General features: G+C 53.1%; 1 protein-coding gene and 1 long non-coding RNA gene across 2 annotated transcripts in view; both read left to right on the top strand.

Moving 5' to 3' along the window:
- LOC115279499 (cytochrome P450 11B2, mitochondrial-like) overlaps positions 1-11,637 on the top strand; it is a 31,503-nt gene that overhangs the window by 3,941 nt on the left and 15,925 nt on the right. The gene's annotated exons all lie outside the window — the stretch shown is intronic.
- LOC115279504 lies at positions 5,566-9,572 on the top strand. The gene is made up of 3 exons (XR_003903473.1): positions 5,566-5,757; positions 6,021-6,856; positions 8,616-9,572. It is a non-coding gene; the product is annotated as an uncharacterized LOC115279504 (long non-coding RNA).

Here is an 11,637-nt window from a genome sequence, read left to right on the forward strand (position 1 = left end):
GGTGGGGAGAACGGGCTTTGAAGGCGGGGCGCTCCCGCCACTGACTTTGCAGGCTGGAAACCAGTGCGTCCGCCCTTCCTTCCTCACTGTGCTGAGCACGACCCGCCTGACGCGGGGCAGGAGAAGCGCGCCATTGTGTTGTGTGCGCACAGAGGGCTTCCCAACAGGCGTGGGGACGGCTGTCCGGGGCACCGGTGAGGCCGCGCGGCCGCCGAGTGGCCAGGTGACAGGACGGCACTGAGGGACAAGGAACACGTCTCAGAAGCTCACAACAGCCCACACACTTTGCACCAAGTTTCAAGCACCGCGGGAATCCAATCCAATGTACCAAATGCAGCTGTTGAAAACCAGGCCCCAAGTCCTGGGAGAGCTGGGGCCTGAGCCATGGGCGCTGGTATGGGGGGAGGGGGGGCGCAGAGGCGGGGTCCCTGGGGGTGTGGAGCAGCTGTGTTCTGGGGCTTGAGTTGGGTCTGTTGTTCGTTCCACCCCAAAGATCGGGTCTGTGAAAAGGCAAAATATCTGGTGGCCCATGGTCCTGTGCGCTGGTCCACAGCTACCAGTGGGCGGAGCCTGCTCCGGGTGGGGTGTGGGGTGGACGCAGGCCCTGGGTTGCTGAGGGGTTTGGTGGACAGGGGCCACTCCCCTGCCGCAGGCTGAGGCCCGATCTGGGGCAGGCCCGCAGGCACCTGGGCCAGTGCTGTGAACACTGGGAGGGCTCCTCCAGCCATCCCACGGAGGGGAGGTGCAGGCGGAGTCCAAGGCAACCGATGGCCTTTGCGCTCCCGGCGCTCCCGGCGCTCCTGGCGCTCCCAGTCCCCCGCGGTGACCGGCTGGGAACAATCCAGCAATCCGAAAACCAAACAGAAAATGGGTCCCGCAGCGTCCTGCTCCGTCTGCAGCCTGTCGGGCAGCTCAGGGAGGATCGGGCCTGGAGAGCAACACGTGGCCCCTAGATCATCTTTCCACCTTTCCACACAGGACCAAGAACTCTTCCCGGCCCCGTGGCTTGCAAGGGTGACATGCGTTAGGATTCAGTCAGTGTTACTTGAAAGAACAAACGGCTGAGCACAAACAGCCCTCAAGGGCACGCACAGCCGCTGCCCTGAGCCCTGTGCCCCCTTCGCCACGAGGTTCTCTGATGCTGTGGAGAACACAGGTGCTTTTCTAGGGATCAGGGCATCTCCAGCCTCTGTGCTGTCGTGCTTCCTGCTTCCTCTCTGGATTGTCTCCGGACCCTGGGAGTCTGGGTCTCCATCCTTCATATTGTTTCCTGTCCTCCACATTTAAAAACACAGAGCTCACTGCTTGGAACTTGGGTCTGAGGAGTCTGCGGCCAGCAGCAGGAGGCGTGTGTTTACACGTCCTATTTCTCCCCACTGCCACCCAACATGCCAACCCGTTTGAGACGCGACAGAGTGCAAGACGGGAAGAAGGGTGAATCCTGCCGTCCCCAGCTGGCCTCACACTCGCTAAGGCAGGCAGGTGTTTACACCTACCACTTTCTGCGGCGGGGGCTCCTCCTGGGCAGCTTCTCCCGCAGCGCCCGCGACGCCGCCGATGCAGCTCTCCTCCAGGCGGCCGCTGGAGAGGCCTCCGACAGCGCGGGCTCACGGGGCGCTCCTCCGCGCCCGCGCCGCTCCAGCGTCTCCGCAGGTGCCTACGGAGCAGGTTGCAGGAGGGACCCGTGCTGGCTCGTGGTCCTAGGGGCCCTCCTCGGGTCCGCCGAGGACACTAGTGTACCTCCCCTCCCAGCGTCTCGGGTGCAGCTGTTTCCTTTCGGTCCATAGTCTCCTGGGATGTGTATTTCCGTCCTGTGACTTTTCACGTTTCCGTAACTCGCATCCGCGATGTTCCTCCCTGGAGCGCCATACGCCCTCGGCTCGTTTTCTCCAGCTTTCTGTGGCTTTCTATAGGTAGTACCGTGTTATCTGGAAATAGGGAACGTTTTACTTCTTCTTTACAAAGCGATAGCCTCTGTTTCTTTTTCTTGTCTGGACCCCGCGGCCAGGACGTCCGGCACTATGTTGGGGACAGCAGTGAGCGCGGCCTCGCAGGCTGCTCCTGAGCTCAGGGGGAGAGGTCCGGGTTCCCCCCCAGGAGGGCGTGAGCCGGGGTCTTTCGTGCATGGCCTTTATCATGTCGAGCTGTGTTCCCTTTTGTAAACCTACTTTGTTGAGGGTTTTTTGTCATGAATCGATGTTGCACTTTTTCAGATGTCTTTTCTGCATCTATTGAAATGACCGTACGGTTTTTATCCTTTCTCTTGCTGATACGATGTATCACGTTGATTGCTTTGTGAATATTGAGCCACCCTTTGCACCCTGGAATAAATCCCACTTAATTGTGGTGAATGATTTTTTTTAATGTACTGTTGGATTTGCTTGGCTAACATTTTGTTGAGGATTTTTACATCTAGGTTTTTACATCTGAGCTATTGGCCTGTGGTTTTATTTTTTAGCGGTGCATTTATCTGATTTTGGGATCAGGGTGATGTCTCATAGAATGAGTTTGGAAGCTTTCCTTTCTCTTCTATTTTTCAGGTAGTTTGAGAAGAATAATCTTAACTCTGCTTTAAATATTTGGTGGAAGGGCGCCTGGGTGACCCAGTCCGTTAAGCATCCAACTTTGGCTCAAAGGTTGGTGGGTTCAAGCCCCCTGCGTTGGGCTCCGCACTGACAGTGCAGAGCCTGCTTGGGATTCTCTCTCTCCCTCTCTCTGTCCCTCCCCCACTTGCACTTTCTCTCTCTCTCTCTCTCAAAATAAGTAAATAAACTTAAAAAATATGAAAATAAATAAGTGTTTGGTAGAATTCGCCTGTGAAGCCCTCTGGTCCTGGACTTTTGTTCATTGGGGGCATTTTGGTTACTGGTTCAATTTGATTACTGGCTTTGATTAGGGACTGGTCTGTTCAGAATTTCTATTTCTTCCTGATTCTGCCTGGGGAGGTTATATGTTTCTAGGAATGTATCCATTTCTTCCAGATTTTCCAGTTTGTCAGCAGATAATTTTTCATAATATCCCCTTATAGTCCTTTATATTTCTGTGACGTCAGTTGTCATTTTTCCTCTTTCATTTCTGATTTCATTTGTTTCTTGCTCTTTCTTTTCATCAGTCTAACAGTTGATCAATTTTGTGTTTTCAAAAAACCAGCTTCTGGTTTCATTGATCTGTTCGATTGTTTTATTTCTTCACATATGCTCTCTGTCCCTCTTGGTCTTCTTCTGCGAGACCCCCGGGACGTGCCTGCTGGTCTGCTTGGTGATTCCCCCGTAAACCCCTTGCTTTTATCCTGTCATTTTTCTTTCTTGTCCTTAGCCTCAATAATTTCCATTGTCTCATCTTCAAGTTTATGGATTCTTTCTCTGCCTGCACAAATCTCTACTTGAATCCATCCAGTGAATTTTTCATCCGGTTACTGTACTTTTCAGCTCCAGAATTTCAAGTTTTTAGCATTTATATATTTTACTGATATTTCCATGTTGTTCGTATTGATTCTCACACTTCCTTCAGCTGTTCGAGCATTTTTAACACAGGTGTCTTAAAGCGGTCACCTGATCGAGTCCTTTTCCGTTTCCTTTGATTATTTTCCCTGTGAACAAGCCGTTCTTTCTTGTTTGCCTTGTGACTTTTGCTGAATAGCGAGCACTTGAGCCAGAGAACGCAGCAGCTCTGGAGACCCGGCTCTGCCCCTTCGCTAAGGCTTGTGCATTTGGTTTCTCTCTACTTTCACTTTATTTTCTTAATGTTTATTTTTTGAGAGAGAGAGCAAACGAGTACAAGCAGGGGAGGGGCAGAGAGAGGGGGACGGAGGATCTGAAGCAGTCTCCACACTGATAGCAGTGAGCCTGATGTGGGGCTCCAACTCAAGACCCATGAGATCATGACCTGGGCAGAAGTTGGACGCTCAGTGGACTGAGGCACTCAGGTGCCTGTTGTATTTTATTTTATTTTATTTTTATCCTATCTTACTTCATTTCATATTTATTGTTGTAGGCTGTGTCTGTGCTCAAGATCAGCCTGAAGTCTAACATTAACGTCTTCTCAAGTGCTTTTGAGCCTTTCCCCGGCATGCGTGGTCATTTTCTAACTTCCCCATATTTGCAGTTGTTTTGAATGTACTACTCGTAATGTCCCTCTCCTGAAAGAAGAAAACGTGAAAAAATGGCGTGGGGTGGGGCATCCGTGTTTCAAAGCCCCTGGAACCCATTTCCTTCATCTGGAGGGGAGGGGCTTATCCCAGGGGAGGGGAGGGGCTTATCCCAGGGGAGGGGAGGGGCAGCACCGTCTCCTTGAACCTCTGTGGCTGGAAGCAGGAACCCAAAATCAGAGCACGGCCTCTGTGTCAGGAAGACAGGGGGCTTTTCGTCCCCCCGGCTCCCCCAAGCTGGGTGCTGATGCTCCAGGAGCACGTGGGCAGGTGCCTGCTGTGAGACCAAGTGGGGGTGGGTAGCTGCTACCATGTGAAGAGCTCAGATGGACTTACACTGATTACTCCTTGTCCGTGTCTTTCGCTGGAAGTTTCAAGCCTGAAACAGATTCTGCATCGCCAAACTAGTTACCTAAGGTTGGTTCTGCCGCTGTGATCGTGGCCCAGGTGGGGAGACAGGCTCTTTGTTTCTCCCACTTCTTCCCAGAGCCCTCCTCCAAGGCATCCGTTTTTACTCTGTTCCCCTCTCTCTCCCATTTTGGAAGATGTATCTTCCATTTTTATCATCTTGGTCATTATCTTAGACATGCAATGTTGTAACCTAAGATACAAAAGTACTCAGCAGTATCTCCCCCCATGCAGACACGTTAGAGCTTATCTTTTTAGAGTTTTTTTCAATAGAATCATTTTTTCATGTTCGTTTTGAGAGAAAGAGAAAAAGGGCGAAAAGAACACAGGCACCTGCACCCACTCGGGCAGTACAGGCACAGTGAGCGAGGGAAGAGAGGGGATCCCAAGCAGACTCAACACTGTCAGTGCAGAGCCTGGTGTGGGGCTCGAACTCACAAACCGTGAGATCTTGACCTGAGCCGAAATCGAGAATCAGATGCTCAACCAAACAAGCCCCCTCTGGAGCTCTTTTTACCTAAAGTTCTATTGTGTTTCTCTAACACCATGCGGGTGTTTGCGTCCATTTGCTCACGTTTACTACTTTCTGTGTTCTCCACTCTTTTCTGTAGTTAAAACTCTCCTAGTAGGCCAACTCCATTTTTCTTTCTTAAAGATCATTCTTCAACATTTCTGTGGGTAAGGTTCTGTTGGTAGAGATCAGTCTCAAAATCGTTGGTCTGAAAGTGTTTATTTTAGCCACAGTCTGCAATGATCGTTTTGTAGAGTGCGTTTTCCAGTTAGGGAGTGCTTGTATTTCAGCCTTTAGAAGATGGTTAAAGGGGCAGATGATGTTAGCTGTCCGTCAGTCACACGTCTGTCCTCGGCTTCCTGGACACGCACAGGCTACACTTCCCAGCTTCCCTTGCGGGTGGTGTAGTCCCGCACCTTGAGTTTCGGTCAGTGGAATTGCCACAAATGCCAAGTGCGCCTCTGCTGGCCTTGACCACGGGGCGCCCCACGCGCGCGGCTCACGTTCGTCCTCCTCCAGCGGCTTGTCCTCGGAGCACCGGGCAGCCCACGCCGAATCTCCTGCTAGCAGGAGAGCTCCTTGCCTGCTAGGAATAACCGCTCTACACTTGATGGGAGAAGGAAGCTTCTCCTGTGTTGGAACCATGCTCTCCGTTTGGAATCCTGTCACAGCAGGGAACGGGGAGGAGCAGGTGGGTCCAGGCTTGTCGGGCGTGGATTGTTGACACTGCACGGTGGCCTGTGTGTGACCTCTGTTTAACTCCTGGGGATGGAAGATCACCTCTGGATCTGCTGTGTTCTTGGGTTTTACTATAGGAAGGGCACGTGGATGTCCCTGTTTAATTTTCCTGCTAGAAATCAGGTCTCTCCTCTCATTTCCTTTCCTCTCATCTGTCTTTTCTTCCCTTTTTCTCTATCCCTACTTATGTCTCACGCTGATTCTGTTTCTCTCCAGAACCAAGTCTGAGACCCCAGAGGAGGCAAAACCACAGAGACTGAGTGCAGACCAGCGGCTGCGAAGACGCACAGATGAGTGAGGACAAACCGCTCCCCGGATGTGGGCTTTCCCGGCAAGGGGGAAGGTTCTGGAGTCACAGAGTGGGGCTGGCTGCACGGACCGCGGAGATGGTATAAAAGCGACAACGCTAAATTACGCCATGTGAAATGGCAGATGTCATGTCATGTGGATTTTATCTAATTTAAACTCAGGTTTGATTTAAAGAAGAAGGAGAGGATGAAGGCAGAGAAGGACTCACTTTTCGGTCCCCCTCACGTCTCTTTTCTGACACAACCACATGTGCGTGGGGAGTGACAGCCTCAGCACGGAGGTCCCCGGCCAGTTCAAGGCGGTCGCCGGCTGGCTCCCAGCCTGTCCCCGCTCGGATGTCAGCACGCGGGGAGACCTTCCAGCGCTGGTGTGAGCTCGGCCCAATTCTGAGGGAGGCCTGCAGTTCACACCCGACTAGTCCGCCTGGCCCACCCGGGCACTGGGCACAGACTCCGTCCTCTGGCCAGGACACCCGCGGGCCACCTCTTCGCCAGCTCCCTCTCGCTTTCATCGTCCCCCCCTCAGAGCTGAAGCCTGGAGTCTCGGGTGGCCCCGGGTGCCTGTGCGCCGAGCGTAGCTGTGGCCTCTCTCTCAGCAAACTCCTACACGGCCCCCACAACTGCTTTCCTTTCATTAAAATAGTCTCTGGTCGCTAAGGCAACAGGATGCTTCCATCTCCCTGTGAGATGATGTCGAAAGAGGAAGAAACAGATCAGATGCTAAAACCACAAAGAAAACTCTAGGTCAGCAGAACCCAAACATGAATACACTTTATTTCTCTCTTGTGATAACATGCAAATGGGTAACTGGCCACCCTGGGGCCCTGGGACTCAGTGTCCGTGGCTCACAAGGGAGGAAAGGAGAGTGAACTTGCTCTGAGGAATGAGGGGAGAGATGGGACCCTCCAGGAGGGCTCCGCACGTCAGTGCGTGGCCAACGAGGAGCGAGGTGAGGCTCAGGAGCACGGCCGCCTCCCACCGCGCAGCGGCGCCTATGTGGGCCTCGGTCACATAATCGGGAACGATGTCCTGTTCCACAGAGTGAGGACCTCCCTCGTTGCAGTTGATGCTGCTGCAGCAGCGGACGAAATAGAAACTATTAGTTTTAAAAAATTTTGATCTTGGGGCCTCCGGGGGCACCTCATCTGGATATAAAAATGTGCAGTTGCTCGTACAGTTCTTGTAAACGAGTAGTTCTCGAGGGTTCAAACCTTAAAAAGCAGAGACGAAAATCATCGATTTCAGGATTTCCGCTTGCAGGTAGCAAACCACAGCCCCCCCGCTGCCCGGCCCCCGCCCTCCTTCCACCTGCCCGAGCGACCACACTGCCTAGAGTTCTTCCCCGAGAACGTCCAAGAGGGGCCACCAGAGGGGCGGTCTCCTCCACGGACAGCGTCCCCTGGGGAAGACTCTGTCCACTCTGCCACCTCATCTCTGCCTCGGCCTCTCTCTGCATAGGATCATGGCGCCGCGGCACAGGGCTGCACAGAGGAGTCCTGTCCATTATTTGTCCTAAGAACCCCAGGGCTCTAGAAATAGAATGGAGACCGGCAAACGCGTTTTGCTCGTGTCCCACCTGGAGGGGAGGCTCCTGTCCACGTGGCCCTCCCCTGATGCTGTGCAGTTGGGGGTGGCCCTCTAGGACGAGCCCCTGCCGGGGACCCTCGGCCCAGGTCCCCAGCTCCTGGTCCGTCATGTAAACCTCGACGTGCCCTTGGTGCCACCCTGCTCCCCAGCGCGGACGGGGGGGCTGCATCCCAGCAGGGTCCCCCAATTCCTGTGATCGCCTTCACCGGGGGGGCTCGCCCGACAGCCCTGGCCCACCGTCCAGCCTGAGTCCTTAAGGTGCACGGGCCACGTGAGCAAGGCTGCCACTGAGGCCTCCCTCAAGAGGCCCGAGGTAAAGTCCTCTGTTGGGGCCCAGTAGGCAAAAATAACCCTCAAACAATATTTGGCCTCCTGGGCGGCACATGTGGCTTCTATTCATCCTGTCTGTGATTTTCTCATTGCTTTGTAAAGAGACATATACTTTTAGGCTTTGAATCAACTTGGTTTGGTCAGTGGCTCCAGCCCTCCCCTTACTTTGTTTCCTAGCTCTTTGCTGTTGGGAGTAAACGCAATCCTCTGCCAAAAGATTTGCCTATTAAAGGATGAGCGTCCTGCCCATGCATCACTGATGCGGGGCCTTAAGGAATGTAAATCTCCTCATAGAATTCTTCCGGCTCATCTTCCGCTTGGAGCCAGACCATTATTAGGGAATCCCTCCCTTGTAATGACTTGATTGTTCCTTTTATTTACTACTGTCCTGATAAGAATGACCTTTTCTGAAGCATGTCTTTATTTCAAAAACCTTGAACTATGTAACCATTAAAAATGATGTAATCACCCCTGGTATATAAGACCCTGGCCATCTAAGTAAAGTGTGGCTTTACCAGCCACCGTCCATGTTGTCTGTCTGGTCTGCCTTGTGTGCCTTGTTCGTCTTGTCTGTCTTCTTTTCTAGAGATATGGCGCCGACACCAACCCCCTACGCGGGACCTTTCATCTGGGGTGCGTGGGCTGGTCCCCCGCAGTCCTCGGCCCTCCCTCACGCCCCCTGCTGCCCTCGGGAGCCCACTCTACACGCCACTTCCTCCAGGGCACCTGCCGCCGTGGATTATCCGCGGCGGCGCCGCGGTTACAGAGAAGGAGCTCGTGGCCTGGTGAGGTCCACAGGATCTCAGAGCGAGGCAGGCAGAAGAATCCGTGATGGCAAGGCCTCCGGAGAGCCTGGCGGATTCTCCCTGGGAGAAGAAGGAGTGTGCAAAGCAATTCCTTAGAGCCTGTGATATATCTGCTTCTAGCTTTCTAAACTCTGATGATGTGAACTAAATACTCTTTACTGAAACTGTATCTCCTGTATAGGACATTGAGGTAAATCAGGAAATTATTTTATGATTTGACTTAAATAAAACTGTTAAGACTTTCAACTTTGGGATAAGATAAGAAGTATCTGTGGGTGTTGTCCTTGACCCAAGACACTGTAAAACTATGTTTACGGGTCGGGAAAAGGGGCCGTGGTCAGACTGTTATAAAAAAGCATTGAGACAGGCTCGGAGTGTGTGACTGCTCTCTTGAGACCACGTACTTCAGACCTGGGGGGAAAGATGGTCGGTGCCCGCAGTCTAGCACCCGCCTGGTAGACTTCTGCACCTTGCCAACAAGCCATGATTGTACCTTCTGAAAATATGATGCCCTTTTGTGATTCTGTTATCGTTCACTATATGCGCAGGAACAGACCCTACTTAATGACTTTCGTTCCTGTTTTTGATTTTCTGTTTTCTGTGCCATGAAATTAAGCCCTTTTCCCAGAACATGTTACTCTTCACCTAAATATCATTCATCTTTTAATTACAATCATTGAGTCACTTCACTATATAAGCATCTGAGAAACCAAGTAAAGTGTGGCATCACCACCATTCACTGTGTCTGTGTTCTTTCGTAGACTCCTGCCCCAACACTAACCCCCCACTCGGCGCCCCACAGACAGTGGTGTGAGGGCTGGGCCCCGCAGTGGCCCAGCAGCCATCACGTGCTCTCCTGCCTCTGCCACGTGACAGGCGCTGGGAGTCCAGCTTCCTGTGGACCAGCGCACGATCAGAGCCCGACGGCGGGGACTGGATGTCGGGAAGCGCTCACAGCCGTGGGGCCGGCATGAGCTCCAGACACAGAACGGGGGGAAAACCACCATTTCCTGCCTCTGTTCCTCCATCAGGCCCTGGAGGCAGCCACGGCCAAGAGAAGAAATGTCTGCATTTCCAAGCCTACAGGTTAATTTTGTCTGGTTTTGAACTTTGGGAATAGGAAATCCCGCATTGTCTGTTTGGGGGTCCGGCTTCTTTTCTCTACGTTGTGTAGGTGCCGTGCATGGCCAGCGAGGTGAATGGCTTACTCTCCCCTTTGGACACTTTTCCACTGATGAATATTCCACCGTTGACCGCTGAGGGGCGTCGGGGCTCTTTCCGGCTGTATCTGCCCCTAAGAGGGCTGCACAGAACATTCTGGTCCTCCTCTTGAGGCATGAGGTGAGCCCGCCTGAGCTCTTCATAGGGTGCTGAGTGCTGAGTCCTTTAGACGCATACCCATGGCTTTCACAGACACTGGTGCCGAGTTCTCTGGAGCGGGCGAGCCTGTTTGTTCTCCAAGACTCGTGTCCACCGCAACATCCTGCCCCCGGGAGGGGCCGTCTGTGAACGCTTAGTCATTCCTCGTGCGGTCGCCGGGCCGTAGTTCTGAGCTGCATTTCCACCGGAAACCTTCAAGCCGAATGACTTTTCTTACCTTTAGTACCGTTTGGGTATCATTTTCTGGAAAACAGCGTCAAGCCTTTGGCTCCATGTTCTACTGGAGGATCTGCCTGTTCAAGCACTGGCTCCCAGGAAGCAGTTCATTCCACACGCGGACTCCGGGCCTGGAGGCAGATGGTGCGCCCGCGCCTTCTCCTGGCCGGCGGCGGCGTTTCTCAGGCTCCTCAGCGTCCTCTTGGGGGCAGAAGCTGTGGATTTTTATGTGACCCCGTTTACCAACATGCATTGTTTTCATAAATTCTTAATGATCCAAAGGAAACATTCCTCTACATTTTCGTCCAAAAAAAAAAAACAAACAAAACAAAACAGGAGCCGTTAGTTCTTCAGTGTTGACACGGAGATCTGGGAAGAAGCTGAAACTGCTTCTTTGGAGTAAATGAGGTGTGTAATTCCCCTCCCCTCACTGGGGCGTGCAGACAGGGCTCCCCCACCGCCCGCAGGGGCAGCGTGCTCAGACCCCTTCCCCCCCCACCCTCCCTTCTGTTTCTCGGTCCTGACACTAACGCTAGACCGTGTGAATCGAAGAGATGATGAATCCGGACAGTTAGGAGGGCAAGTCCTCTAGCCCCCCCTTCTCCCACAAGATTGCCTTGGACCCTCCGACCCTCGGATTTCCAGGAACATTTGAATGTTTTAAACCAACTTGCCCAGCCCCACTCCCCGCCCCCGCACACTCATCTGGGGAGACCCTGATGGGATCTCATGGAATCCGTGGATGAATTTGGGGGGAGCAGCCGTCCCGACCTCTACTGGGCCGCACCGTCCATGAGCTTGGAGCCGTTATCTGGCTTAAGTCTCTCACTTCCGTTGTGTTCGCAGCTTCGATGCGGAAATCTTGCAGAAATCTGCTTGTGTTTCTGTCCAGGTAACGGCGTTTTTCAAATGCTATGGGGTTTCGCACATTTCATTTTCCATTTGTTCAGTGTTGCTGTATAAATGTACTATTGAGGTTTTAAATCGATTTCTGAGTACTGACCGTGTATTCAGGGCCATCGCCCACGGCGTCTTCCATCCGGAGTCCGTCGTCCTCGGGGAAGAGTAGCTGTTGGCTTCCTTGTTCCCGGCCACCAGGATGTGGCTGCGTCCTGTCTCCCTGTGACCTCACTGCACCGCCAAGAAGGCCGCTTCCCGGGGGCGGAGGTGGTGACGGCGGCATGTTTCCCACCACTGTCCCCGCAA

The sequence above is a fragment of the Suricata suricatta genome, chromosome 15 (assembly GCF_006229205.1).
Source record: "Suricata suricatta isolate VVHF042 chromosome 15, meerkat_22Aug2017_6uvM2_HiC, whole genome shotgun sequence".
Taxonomy (NCBI): Eukaryota; Metazoa; Chordata; class Mammalia; order Carnivora; family Herpestidae; genus Suricata; species Suricata suricatta.